The following is a 14655-nucleotide window of genomic DNA, read 5'->3' as shown; positions in this document are numbered from 1 at the left end:
AGGAGAAGGGGATGACAGAGGATGAGATGGCTGGATGGCATCACTGACTCGATGGACGTGAGTCTGAGTGAACTCCGGGAGTTGGTGATGGACAGGGAGGCCTGGCGTGCTGCGATTCATGGGGTCGCAAAGAGTCGGACATGACAGCGATTGAACTGATATGCCTATGGCTGATTCATGTTGATGTATGGCAGAAACCAACACAATATTGTAAAGCAATTATCCTCCAATTAAAAAAAAAATGATGTCAGCCTGGATTGCAGTCACCTGAAGGTTTGACTGGGGCAGGAAGATCCACTTCCCTGGTGACTCACACAAAAGTTGGTGCTGGTCAGCTCCTCTCCGTGAGGGCCTCTCTACACGGATGTTTGACTGTCTTCAGTGTGGTGACTGGCTTCTGCCAAAGGGACTGATTTGAGAGACCAGGGAAGAATCTGCAACGTCTTTTATGTTCTATGTTGGAAGTCACACACCCTGTCTTTTGCGATAGCCTACTGGCCCCACAAGTCAGTTTTATTCAATGTGAGAAGGGATTATACAGAGGCGAGTACCAGAAGGGAATGGTCATGGGGCCATCCTGGAGGCTGGCTACCACGATGCGAAACTGGAGCTCAGAAATCAGACAAGAGCTGGAGGGTAGCCTGGAGCCAAGGAAGCTCTGGACACTTAGGTAGCCACTAAGTCTTCACTCTTGTTCTCTCCCCTTCGTGTGACTCAGTCACACCCCGTCTTCTGCCAATGCTGTTTCTTACTTCACATTCCTAAAAGCAGAGCCTGAGGGCTTGGTTCATCATTTTCCCTCAGGTCATTGCAGGTCACATGCCAGCCATTGAATTGTGTTCTGGGGATCCACTCCTAGCTCCGACACATAGGGAAGTCAAGTTTCACATGGTCCAAAACATAGACACTTCAGCATAGACATTAGTCTGTGGTCAGGACAGTCTTGCTAAAGTGAGGTTGGAGGAGGGTGGAGTCAGAGTTCGGGAAGGGTAATCTGCCTAGTATCGCTTAACAGGTGCTGTGCTGGACAGAAGGGCCACAGATGAGAAGGAAGAAAAATGAAGACTAATAAGTTGATCCCTGGCCTCTCTGTTTAAAGAGAAAGACACCCATAACCAAATAATTATAATTTGTGTATAATAAAACTCCAGGAGATGGTGAAGGACAGGGAAGCCTGGTGTGCTGCTGTCCATGGGGTCGAAAAGAATTGGACATGACTGAGCGATTTCACTTTCACTTTTCACTTTCATGCATTGGAGAAGGCAATGGCACCCGACTCCAGTACTCTTGCCTGGAAAATCCCATGGACGGAGGAGCCTGGTAGGCTGCAGTCCATGGGGTTGCAAAGAGTCACAAGACTGAGTGACTAACACTTTCACTTTTCACTTTCATGCATTGGAGAAGGAAATAGCAACTCACTCCAGTGTTCTTGCCTGGAGAATCCCAGGGATGGGGGAGCCTGGTTGGCTGCCATCTATGGGGTCACACAGAGTCGGACATGACTGAAGTGACTTAGCAGCAGCAGCAGCAGCAGAGCAACTAAATAACAACAACAAATAATAAAGCTATATTAGTAGTACTTGGGTCAAGTGGAGAAAGTTTCCTAAGACCCTTCTGCAGGATCTTGAAGGATGAGATGGAAAGGATCCACATGAAGGGAAGGGAAAAGGACATTTCTGGCAAGAAGGGACCCGTATAGGATATCTGAGGGGGGGGTAGAAGGGAGGGAGGTGAGACTCCGTAGTGGGGCTAGAAGGTAGAGAGAAGCTGGCAAGTTTAGCTGTGACAGGTATGGAGCCTTGGTGAAGTTCTTGGGTTCTTCCCTGAGAGCAGTGGGAAGTTCTGGAAGGTTCTGAAATAGGAATGACTTCTGTGGGTGGCTCCAGGGGCTGACATTTCCTTTGAAGGATTGTTTAAACACATGACCTTCCCCCTGGGGGCTCAGATGGTAAATAATCCTCCCGCCAATGCAGGAGACCTGGGTTCAATCCCTGGGTCCAGAAGATCCCCTGGAGAAGGAAATGGCAACCCACTCCAGTATTCTTGCCTGGGAGAATTCCATGGACAGAAGAGCCTGGCGGGCTACAGTCCATGGGTTTGCAAAGAGTCGGCCATGACTGAATGACTAACACTTAAGCACAGGAGTATCCACCTCCTTCAGGTTCTAGATCACAAGGGGTTGTATATGCTTTGTGGAAAGCTGTGGTCTCCTTTATACAGAGATATCCATGCTTACGAGGAACTGCCCTTCCGCTGGTTTCCTTTAATAGCAATCGCTCCAAATATAATTCCATAGGCATCCAAATTAAGCAAAGCTTTTTTGCAACACCAAGAAGGCAACCTCTACATAATGGAATGATGTCATCAGAAACCTGAGAAAAGTCTCCCTGTGGACTCCTCATCAGATAACTTGTCCTCCTTCTACAAAAAGCCTCCCAACCAATTCAGAAAATAATGTCTGGAAAGTAACGCTTTCAGAAGCTCAGGCCATGCTAAAAAACAGCTTATAGCAGATTCACGATTTCTACATACATGAACTTAGGTCCAAAGATGCCAGTCACAAGTTTTATACTTTAAATGTCTGAGGGCCAATTTTATTTCTGGGCTTTCACTTGGAGTGAGGGTTGCTTTGTTGAAGCCTGGCCCTGGGTAGGAGGACCAGTATGTGGTAGAAGCTCCTGGAAGCTGCATGGTCCATGGTTAAGAGCCTGCCCCCTGTTAATATGGTTAACAGCCAGCTTGTTGTTGTTGCTCAGTCACTAAGTCATGTCTGACTCTTTGCAACCCCATGGACTGCAGCATGCCAGGCTCCACTGTCCTTCATTATCTCCTGGAGCTTGCTCAAATTCGTGTCCACTGAGTCAGTGACACTATCTCACCATCTCATCCTCTGCTGCTCCCTTCTGTTGCCTTCAATCTTTCCCAGCATCAGAGTCTTTTCCAGTGAGTTAGCTCTTTGCATCAGGTGGTCAAAGTATTGGAGCTTCAACATTAGCATCAGTCCTTCCAATGAATATTCAGGGTTGATTTCCTTTAGGATTGACTGTCTTGATCTTTTTGCAGTCCAAAGGACTCTCAAGAGTCTTCTTTAGCACCACAATTTGAAAACATCAGTTCTCCAGTGCTTAGCCTTCTTTATGGTCCAACTATAACATCTGTACATGACTACTGGAAAAACCATAGCTTTGACCAGATGGACCTGCCTGGGCTTATATCCTGACTCTGACACTTTCTACTCTGTGACCTTGGGTAAGGTCAAATGTTGACTCAAAGTGCCCAGGTTCCAATCTTGACTCTCCATTCGCCAACTGTGTGACCTTGGGCAACTTTCTTAACCTCTCTGAGCCTCGGTGTTCTCTATAAAACAACAATAATAATGACTTCCCTGGCAGTCCAGTGGTTAAGACTTCACCTTCCAATGCAGGGAGTGTGAGTTTGATCCTTGGTCGGGGAGCTAAGACCCCACATGCCTTGGGGCCCAAAACCAAAACATAAAACAGAAGCAATTTTGTAACAAATTCAAGACTTTTAAAATGGTCCATATCAAAAAATATCTTTAAAAAATGCAACAACAATAATAATGACACCTAACTTCACAGGCGTTTGTGAGGCTTGAATGAAATCATGCAGGTGCCTGGTACTTAGTTATACATTCAATCAAACCTAATTTTCATGACTATTATCCCTCTTCTAGGCCCAGCAGCACCATCTCTCACTTAAGTGCTCATACTGGTCTCCTAATTAGTCCCCTGACCTCCAACCTTGCCCTCCTACAAGATATTCTCCATATGGCAGCCAAAAGATTTCTTAAAAACACAAATCTGGGACTTTCCTTGTGGCCCAGTGGTTAGGAATCCGCTGCCAAAGCAGGAGACTCGGGTTTGATCCCTGGTCTGGGAAGATTCTACTTGCCTCAGAAAAACTAAGCCCAAGTGTCACAACCACTGAGCCTGTGCTCTAGAGCCCACAGGCTGCAACTACGGACCTGTACACTGAGAGCCCGTGCTCCATCAGAGAAACCACCGCAGTGAGAAGCCTGTGCACTGCAAGGAAGAGTCGCAACTACAGAAAGTCGCGACTCATTGCAACGAGAGAAAGTCCCTGCACAGCAATGAAGACCTACCACAACCAAACGTAAATAAATGCTAATGCTATGCTAAGTCGCTTCAGTCGTGTCCGACTCTGTGCGACCCCACAGATGGCAGCCCACCAGGCTCCACCATTTCTGGGATCCTCCAGGCAAGAACACTGGAGTGGGTTGCCATTTCCTTCTCCAATGCAGGAAAGTGAAAAGTGAAAGTGAAGTCGCTCAGTCGTGTCCGACTCCTAGCAACCCCATGGACTGCAGCCTACCAGGCTTCTCCGTCCATGGGATTTTCCAGGCAAGAGTGCTGGAGTGGGGTGCCATTGACAAATCGGATTACTCCTCACTTAAAATTCTGCAAATGGCTCCCATTGTCCTTACCGTAGGTCCCACATCCTAGAGAGTCCTTGATGGCCCTACAAGATCAGGCCCAGCTCACTTCACAGCGGAGCCCCGTGCCACCACACACCCACCACACTGGCCTTGTTTCCTTTCCTGAAGGTTCCTTAACACAGACCTTCACATATACTGTAGACCGGCTCCTCCGCAGTCCTCAGCCCTGCCAACTCCTACTCACCCAGCAAGGACCAGCTGATGTGTGACTTCCTCAAAGATGCCTTCCTAACTTCTGGGCTAGGATGGCTGTTCCTTCTTCGTGTTAACAATTGTGACTAAATTCTTATCTGTACAACCTTCCTGCCCATGTGGGAACTTGGTCTAGAATTTGTGCTGTTCATGGAACATCCCCAGAGCTTGGCGTGGTGCACGGTCCATAATGACTACTCAATACATATTTCAAGAATCGTGAATGAATGAACAGATGTGGCATTTCCTGGGAACTAAGCCTCTTCTGCCCATGCCGTTCTCAGAGCCTTGATTCACTTTGGCCTCTCTTGCTCTGTGTGGGTAGCGGTGAGGAAGAGGAGACACATTGTCTAGAACCCAGCAGGCTGAGGACAGGCCGCCCCATCGCAAAATCAGAGCAGGCAAGTCATTTAGGGGCTGTTCGTTCAGTCCTCTTTCCTGTCCACATTGTCAGTGAACCAGGAGCTCACGCCTAACTGTGAGCAAGTTCTTCCCCATCTCAAACTTAATCCTGCCTCCTTAGAAGTTCCCAACCCTTCCTGAGATGTTCATTTTCTTCTGAGGCTTCTGTACTTTCCAGCATTTACAGAGTTATATAAATTGCTTGGGTAGTTACAGAGAAAACAATACAAATTTTAAAATTCTAATCACAAAACCTAGTTCTGCTTTTTTTTCTTCCTTCTGCTTTTTATATGGACAAGAAAGAAACCTAACTGCTGGCCTCCTCTCCCACATGAGGTTGGGGATGGAGTCCAGCTTGAGCATAGCTTGGCCTCCCTTGTCTCTGGGACTTGCCTGCTGTTGGCAGGGACCATGAGCTGCTAATAACTAGCAAATGCTTTTCCCAACTTTCTTTTTTTAAATATGTGTTCTATTTTTTTAATATTTTAAAATTTGTTTTTTTTTTTACATTATAAAGTGGTTTGGGTTTTTTGTTTTGTTTTAAGGGGATATTTTTTTGGCCACGCCACATGGCATGTGGGGTCCTAGTTCCCCGACCAGGGATGGAACCTGTGCCCCCTGCGCTGGAAGCTCAGAGTCTTGGCCACTGGACTGCCAGGGAAATCCTTTCCCAGCTTTCAAATGCACCTTTACCAGCCTAGCACTGTGGGTAAGGAACACAGTATGGACTCCCAGGGGCCCACCAGGCCTGTTTCAGAGAGCGCAGGTTGCAGATAGATACTGTGAAGGTAAAAATTGCCTGCTCCAGTTCCCAAGTAGGTCTTGGTATCTTTTGGCCAAAAAACAGTATGGGATAGCTCGATGGGTAAAATGAATAAAATTAATCTGGGAAACAAAAAAATTTTGGAAAACTAAAACAGGTTTTTCCTAGGTGAAAGTGGCTCAGTTGTGTCCAAGTTTTTGTGACCCCATGGGCTGTATAGACTGGAATTCTCCAGGCCAGAATATTGGAGTGGGTAGCCTTTCCCTTCTCTGGGGGATCTTCCCACCCCAGGGATTGAACCCAGGTCTCCCGCATTACGGGCAGATTCTTTACCAGCTAAGCCACAAGGGAAGCCCTTTCCTAGGTACAGGGGGGCTAAGCTCTAGCCTACACCTATAAGAACAACCCTAAAGAATGCCGAGAAATAACAGATTAAGACATTGGATGAAATGCTTCATTTATACATGAGCTTAAAATTTAAAGCACATTTTCAAACAATGGTGCATCTTATTTATTATTTATGTACCCAAAATGAACACCACTGAAATAAATCCAAACAAAAACAAAGGAAATGCTGCTAATTATTCCCCTCTATTTACTGAGGATAATGCATCTTTTGGTGAGTGAAGAGTGATAAAAAACTAAACCAGCTTGGCCTGTCAGGGTGAATAGTTGCTGCCCAGTAGAAGAATTCGACCTTTAAACACAAAAATGATACCCTCCCCCAAAAAAACATTAAACTAAAGAGGCTGAGTTTCCAGAGAGATCTAAGGAAAAAAATGAAAAGGGTCCTTCAAACTGAACACCCATTTTGTATAAAATGGAAATGGCTCCAGAGAAATGCCCTGAGAGGTCCGTTCCCCACAGCCTTGGAAGGGGAGAAGAAAATGTGTATTCAAGCGCAGCAACAACAAAAGACTGTGTGCAGCAGCCAAGAGGCCGCCCAGGAACACCCAAGCTGGGAAGAGCTTAGGTTCCTGAGACGCTCTCTAATCTGCCCAACCCTCCTAGAAGGCAGGGAACCCCTGTGTCTGTCTTTACCTTTGTTTTCAATTCCTAACAGCAGTAGATGCGCAATGAATATGACAGTCCTGTTTCAAGAGCAAGGAAAATTCTGACGATGTGGCAATAATAACAAGAATGGTGATTTTTTAAAAACTTTTGTTAGAGAGGAGACTTCCCTGGCAGTTCAGTAGTTAAGACTCTTCCACCGCAGGGGACTTGGGTTTGATCCCTGGTCAGGGAACTAAGATCCCACATGCTGCATGGCCAAAAAAATTATTTGTTTTTAACTGAAGTATAGTTAATTTACAATGTTGTGCTAGCTGCTGCTGTACAGCAATGTGAATCAGTTATACATATATCCACTCTTTTTTAGATTTTTTTCCCATATAGGTCATTATAGAGTATTGAGTAGACTTCCCTGTGCTATACAGTAGGTCCTTATTAGTTATCTATTTCATATATTAGTGCATATATGCCAATCCCAATCTCTCAATTTATCCCTCCCCCACTTTCACCCCTTTTGGTAACTGTAAATTCATTTTCTCCATCTGTGACCCTATTTCTGTTTTGTAAATAAGTTCATTTGTACCGTTTTTTAGATTCCACATGTAAGTGATACATGATATTTGTCTTTCTCTGTCTGGCTTACTTCACTCAGTATGACAACCTCTAGGACCATCCATGTTGCTGCAAATGGCATTATTTTGGCAGTTAAGGGTGATTTAATGTTATTTAATTTCTATCTCATTTCCAGGCAGCGGGACTACAGTTCTATTTTCTATTTGTCTGCATTGTCTGAGTTGTTCACGAGTACATTTTTTGTAAAGAAAGAAAGAAAATTATCTCCCCATTGGGACAAAGTAATTCTCTTAACCATCACTGCCAATTTCTTGACCCCTTTTGGAACAAGGTTGGGAATTCATTCTTCCATAGATTATAATTCAATATGAGGATGAAGTGAATGCCTTCACTCCATAAATATTTATTTAACACTGACTCGTGAAGGATCTAGGCAGGCATGGGGAATACGCATGCTCAGAAAATACCAGTTTCCAGCCTAAGATGGAGTCAGACATTAAGCACATACTTCCACTAACAAGGTCCAGTTCATCTGACAGCTGCAGAGGAGAAGGGCCTGGAGCCAGGAGCCCCGTGTCTCCATCGTGTCTCCTGCGTGGGTCTCACGCCACTGCTTTCCTCTTGCTGTTACCCTCCCAGAAGGCCCTTCCCCCTTCTTGCACCTACTCAGACTTGACCTTGCTTCAGAATCCTCCTCAGCTCTCCAGGTTCTGCTCAAGGCCCCCCTGACTCCCGAGGCCCCCACTTCCTCCCTCCTCTCAGCATCTCTTTCCACCTGGGCTAAGTCAGATACTGCCTGGAGGGCCACACAACCCACAGTCATTACATTAGTCAGAGTTCTCCAGACAAACAGGACCAACAGAGTCCATCTATCCAGCTATCTATCTGCCTATCTATCTACAGAGTGAGACAGAGGAGAGAGGGACAGAAAGACATTTATTTTAAGGAATTGGTTCACACAATTGTGGAAAGGCAAGTCCAAAAGCTTCAGGGTAGGCCAGCAGGCTGGGGGCCCAGTAGAGAGTTTTAGTCCAAGTGCAGTCTGCCGCAGCTCTCCCTCTTGCTCAGGGGGACATCACTTTTCGTTCTGATTAAGACCTTCAGTAGATTAGATAGGGTCGACTCACATTATGGAGGGCAATCTGCTTTACTCCAAGTCCACTATTTTTAAACCTTCATCTCGTCCAAGACACATCTGTACAGAAACATCCAGAATGTTTGACCAGGTATCTGGGCTCTGTGGCCCAGCCAAGTTGACCCAGACAATTAGCCATCACAGTACTCTTATTCCTCTAATTAGGGTCTAACATTTTGGAAGGCACAGGTCAGCTTCTACATGTCTGAGTCTGTGGGAACAGGGCCAAGCCCAGGGACTGCTGTCAATAAATCCACCAAGAATGGAAGAATGGAACAATGATACCTGACAGACCCTCTGGAAGCCACCTCATGCACCTTCTAGAAACAATAGAGGGTGTGTGACTGACATCTGCCTGATTTCCAGAGTACAAACCACGTAACTGCAGAGACACCAAAGCATAGCTTGATCCTTTCTCTGTTCTGAAAACAGCTCTTCAGACATCCTCAGTCATACCTCCCAGGAAAATAAAGACAGAGAACAACAACACAAAAGCATGTTGTGGCCTAGGGAGGAATTTCTGAACTTGGCCTCTGACTGTCTTGTTAGGACGTATTTCAGGCTTTACCTCTCTCCTAAATCGGTTACTAATTCAAGCTATGAGTCCAACCTCTTATGCCCCCACCTCCCCTCCACCAACTTTAATCAACCCGTTGGAGATAAACCAGGCTCAGAGGAGGGGCCTAGTGATTTCTCAGACAATTCACAGTCCAAGCTCAAATCTGCAATTCTAGACCTAGAATATAATTTCCAGACTTCCCCTTGGTACCTGAGCAGGCTGTCGCTCAGGCTGGAGGAGGAGGAAAGGCCTGGCCCAGATATCTCCAGCAACTGCAGAGGTGGTAGGTTCTCAAGCTATTTTTCAATGCCAGTCCTCATCTTCCTGTGCCCCACAATTATCCAGTCCCTTTTAAAATTCCGTCTTTCCGCATCTGTAAAAATCCTTTTCATTCCTCCTCAGTTCCAGCAGAAAAATGGGCAAAGGATAGGTACAGGCTGTTCAAAGAAAAAGAATACCAAATATCTCTTAGACAGATGAAAAGATGCTCGATTCTGCTCATAATAATATAAATGCAAATTTAAAGTACAAAGGGAATATACCAGATTGGCAAAGATCGGAAAGTAAGGTACACAGTCTGGAAAGATTGCAGGGAAGCAGGCACTGTGAACACAGTTGGGGCAAGGCTGACCTTTTCTGACCTCCTTGGAGAACAATTTGGTAAAACATCTCAAAATGCACCGGTTCGATGACCAAGCACTTCCACCTCCAGGTATTAATAGATGTACTTGTACATTCATGCAAAATGACGTGTGCCCAAGAATATACATTGTGCTGTTGTTTGTAATAGATCTCAAAAGGTCTATTAACAGGGTTCCAGTGAAATAAATTATAGCCTATTGCACAGCCACTTAAGGAAATAAGGAAGGTCTGTGTGGACTGATGTGGAAAATTTCACAGGGTATTAAGTGAAAAGAATAAGGAGGTTGCCAGTGCATGAGATGTGCTAGAATTTGTGTGTGGGAAGAATGCACATACATGCTGGGAAATGCATGGAGGACCCCTGGGGATATTGGTTGCAGGGATTTGGCAGCCAGAACCCAGCAGACTTGGGAACATCTGAGAAAAATAATGAGATTTACCTTTTTTCTTAATACTGTTATGGGTTGAATTGTGACTCCCAAAAATTATTTGCAGAAGCCCTTATCCTCAGTATCTCAAAACAAGACCTTATTTGGTAATAGGGTCATTGCAGATGCAATTAGCTAAGATGAAGTCACAGGAGGAGCAGTGTGGGCCCCTAGTCCAATAGGCCATGTATCCTTATACAAAGGGAACATTTGGGCCCACACAGGCACACGGAAAACACTGATGATGAAGACAGAGATTGAAGTCATTCTCAGCAAATTGTTAGAAGCCAGGAGAGAGGCATGGGAACAGATTTTTTTCCCTTGCAGTTCTTAGGAGCTATCAACCCAGCAGACATCTTGATCTTGGACTTCTAGCTAGCAGATCTATGAGACAGTACATTTCCATTGTTCTAAACCATCCAGTTTCTAGTACTTTGTTACAGCAACCCTAGCAAATGAAAATAGTTTCCTCGGGTGCCCTTTGGAGATGTGTAAGCAGGCAAATGTATTACCCACTAAAAAATAATTTTTTTTCCAGTATAAATGTCCAAAGCTCCCTGAAGCCATCTCAGATTCATGTCTTGGTTGATTTCTCTGTCTTTCTAGCTCTTAGAACATTTTCTTCTCTGCCACAGCATTTTTACTGTTTTGTTATGTGATTTAACTGTTCATGAGGTTCTCACCTACACAAAGGGGACTGAGCCCACATTTCATCCATCATTATGATCCTAGAGTCTGGCCCTCAAGCGTTTGGTGGAGTGAATGAATACTTAGGTAACTAGGCATTTTTCACCCCCTTCCTCCATTTCTATTCTGTTTTTGGCTTGATTAAACTATCAGTTCATTGATGGTTAGAATAACATCACTGCAACCTGACCCTAAGATTTGGAGAATTTGATAGGTGAAAGGAAAAGAAAAAAAACTCATTTAAAAATACACTTAGGGGACGTCCCTGGTGATCCAGTGGCAAAAACTCCCACTCCCACTGCAGGGAGCCCAGGCTCTGCTCCTGGTCAGGGGACTACATCCCACATGCCACAGCTGAGGTTCAGTGCAGTCGCTCAGTCTTGTCCAGCTCTTTGCAACCTCATGGACTGCAGCACGCCAGGCCTCCCTGTCCATCACCAACTCCCGGAGTTTATCCAAACTCGTGTCCATTGAGTCGGTGATGCCATCCAACCATCTCATCTTCTGTCATCCCCTTCTCCTCCTGCCTTCAATCTTTCCCAGCATCAGGGGTCTTTTCAAATGAGTCAGTTCTTTGCATCAGGTGGCCAAAGTATTGGAGTTACAGCTTCAGCATCAGTCCTTCCAATGAATATTCAGGACTGATTTCCTTTAGGATGGACTGGTTGGATCTCCTGGCAGTCCAAGGGACTCTCAAGAATCTTCTCCAATACCACAGTTCAAAAGCATCAATTCTTCAGCGCTCAGCTTTCTTTATAGTCCAACTCTCACATCTATACATGACTACTGGAAAAACCATAGCCTTGACTAGAAAGACTTTTGTTGGCAAAGTAATGTCTCTGCTATTTAATATGCTATCTAGGTTGGTCATGACTTTTCTTCCAAGAAAGAAAGTGTCTTTTAATATCATGGCTGCAGTCACCATCTGCAATGATTTTGGAGCCCAAGAAGTTTGTCACTGTTTCCATTGTTTCCCCATCTATTTGCCATGAAGTGATGGGACCAGATGCCATGATCTTAGTTTTCTGAATGTTGAGTTTTAAGCCAACTTTTTCAGCTAAGGTTGGGCACAGCCAAATAAATAATAATAATAAAAACAATATACAGAAACTCAAAACACATTCAAGTATTTAACTTCAAATGAATTGAGAGTTTAGTATTTTGCAAGGGAGATCAAACTGGTCAATCCTAAAGGAAATCAACTCTGAATACTCATTGGAAGGACTGATGCTGAAGCTGAAGCTCCAATACTTTGGCCACTTGATGCAAAGAGCCAACTCACTGGAAAAGACCCTGATGCTGGGAAAGATTGAGGGCAGGAGGAAAAGGGGGTGACAGAGGATGAGATGGTTGGTTAGCATCACTGACTCAATAGACAGTTTGCTCAATGAGTTTGAGCAAACTCTGGGAGATAGTGAAGGACAAGGAGGGAGGCCTGGTGTGCTGCAGTCCATGGGGTCACAAAGAGTTGGACACAACTTAGCAACTGAACAAAAACAAAGGAACTAATTCCTCAGACAAGGAAAGCTGATTTAGGATGATAAGGAATTAAGAAAGCCTTCCTGTCTGCATGGCTATTCTTAATGAGGGACAAGTGAAACAATCTGTCAATTATGCTCCAAAGGGTGGTTCTTGTTATGGATTACAGAAGCAACGTTTGGGACAGGCAATAGAGATTGAGAGCATGGATGCTATATCAGGTTCCTGCTGCTGCTGCTGCACGTTGCTTCAGTCGTGTCCGACTCTGTGCGACCCCATAGACAGCAGCCCACCAGGCCCCACCGTCCCTGGGATTCTCCAGGCAAGAACACTGGAGTGGGTTGCCATTTCCTTCTCCAATGCATGAAAGTGAAAAGTGAAAGTGAAGTCGCTCAGTCGTGTCCGACTCTTAGCGACCCCATGGACTGCAGCCTACCAGGCTCCTCCATCCATGGGATTTTCCAGGCAAGAGTACGGAGTGGGGTGCCATTGCCTTCTCCAATGTCAGGTTCCTGGGGCTGCCTTAACTAAGTACTACAAACTAGATGGCTTAAAACAACAGAAATTTACTGTCTCAGGACAGGATCCTTCCTTACCTCTCCCAGCTTCTGGTGTTTGCTGGCAGTCCTTGGCTTGTAGGGGTATCACTCCCATCGGTGCATCACATGGTGATTTCTCTGTGTGTTTGTGTCTGTGTATCCACATTTTTCTCCTCTTATAAGGACGCTTGTCATTGGATTAAGGGTTGCCTTAATCCCCTGACCTCATCTTAACTTGAATACATCTGCAAAGTAAGGTCACATTCCAAGGTTGTGGCTAGATATGAATTTGGGAGGAACACTATCCAAGCTGGGCTTCCCTGGTGGCTCAGTAGGTAAAGAAGCTGCCTGCAGTACAGGAGACACGGGTTTGATCGCTGGGTCTAGAAGATCCCCTGGAGAAGGAAATGGCAACCCACTCCAGTATTCTTGCAGGGGAAATCCCATGTACAGAGGAGCCTGGCCGGCTGTAGTCCATGGGGTTGCAAAAGTTGGACACAACTTATCAACCACCAACTACCACCTATGCAGCCCAGAACAGCTGCTCACCTGGGTCTCACTGAGGGTGGAGAAGCACAGGCTGTTGAATCAGACAGATTTCATTTCAAACCCTTATTCTACCTGCCGATCAACTATGTGAATATGTGCAAGTTACTCACCTTCTCTAAACCTGTGTCCTCCTCCATGCAATGGGCTTAATGCCTCCTAGAATCGCCGAGTGCAATAAATAAGATCAGGTCCTGGGGTGCTCAGCACCAGTGCCTGATATTTAAAAAAATTAGATTTTAACACTAGAGTCCCCATTTCCAAGGCTCCTGCCATCCTTTCAGGGAAGAACATAGACAGTTAAATAGCAAAACAGAATAGTTTATGATTAAAGGCCCAGCTGCCTGGAACAGGATGTACCTGCCTCAGGAGGTCAGAGAGCACAGGGCGGCTGGGCTGGAGCAGGCACAGACTTTAACTTTTAATAACAAACAGATGCAAAGTTAGTGCTGAAATCTGAAACTTTGAGCTGAACCATATTGATTTCCCCTCCCCCTCTGCAGGGCATATATCTAGAGCTTATTCTCGAGGTCTCTACAGCAGAACCAGACCAGGTATCTATTCCTCTCTCCCCTCTCTACCTCCTGCCTGTGGCCCCCTCCCAATGAACCTGACCATCAGGACATTCCAAGAGACCAGACCTTCCATCCTAATGGCCCTGGCCTCCCCTAGTCTAGGCTGCCCATAGTGGAAGGGTCCCCTTGGGAGGCCCTGGCTGGTGAAGCTGTGCACGGCTGCATGTGTTGATCTCTGAACACATCCCAAAGCAAACAAAAACAACTTGGGATAATCAGCATTTTGCACAGGTCAGGGAGAACTGGCTGTTCTACGCCAGCTCATGTGTTCCATTAGAAATGGATTAAATCATCCAGACATAGAGACCTTTCAGGTGACATTGTCATTTAGAACTCACCATTAGAGCTGGGCTTGAGTCCCTTCTCAGTGACCTGCACTATGAGTCAGCCAAGCGCGTCCACGCCGTTGACAGGACAGGCTGTGATCATCCACAGCCTTCCGCTGCTGCCCTGGTTTCCTTGGCGTTGAGAAGATTATATGCACAAAGCTCTGTTTCTGGATGTTAGTCACTCGGGCGTGCCTGACTCTTTGAGACCCCATGGACTGTAGCTCGCCAGGCTCCTCTGTCCATAGGGATTCTCCAGACAAGGATACCGGAGAGGGTTGCTATTTCCTTCTCCAGGGGATCTTTCCAGCCGAGGGATGG

At 45.7% G+C, this 14655-nt stretch overlaps 1 long non-coding RNA gene across 6 annotated transcripts in view; it reads right to left on the bottom strand.

The window, feature by feature from the left end:
- Positions 1-13787, bottom strand: part of LOC105002562 — a 39864-nt gene extending 26077 nt beyond the window's left edge. For 2 of the 6 annotated variants that reach the window (XR_826984.1, XR_826982.1), the window contains exons 1-2: positions 13547-13787; positions 9323-9549 (exon numbers count right to left, since the gene is read on the bottom strand). This is a non-coding gene — a long non-coding RNA (uncharacterized LOC105002562). Of the gene's footprint in view, positions 1-7514; positions 8614-9322; positions 9550-12944; positions 13133-13546 lie in introns of those variants that run through there. The other 4 variants (XR_826983.1, XR_826985.1, XR_826981.1 and 1 more) reach the window with 3 other exon arrangements.
- Positions 13788-14655: the final 868 nt, after the last annotated feature.

Source organism: Bison bison, unplaced genomic scaffold, assembly GCF_000754665.1.
Source record: "Bison bison bison isolate TAMUID 2011002044 unplaced genomic scaffold, Bison_UMD1.0 scf7180017864456, whole genome shotgun sequence".
Classification (NCBI taxonomy): Eukaryota; Metazoa; Chordata; class Mammalia; order Artiodactyla; family Bovidae; genus Bison; species Bison bison.
This window is presented reverse-complemented; position numbering and strand designations above follow the sequence as displayed.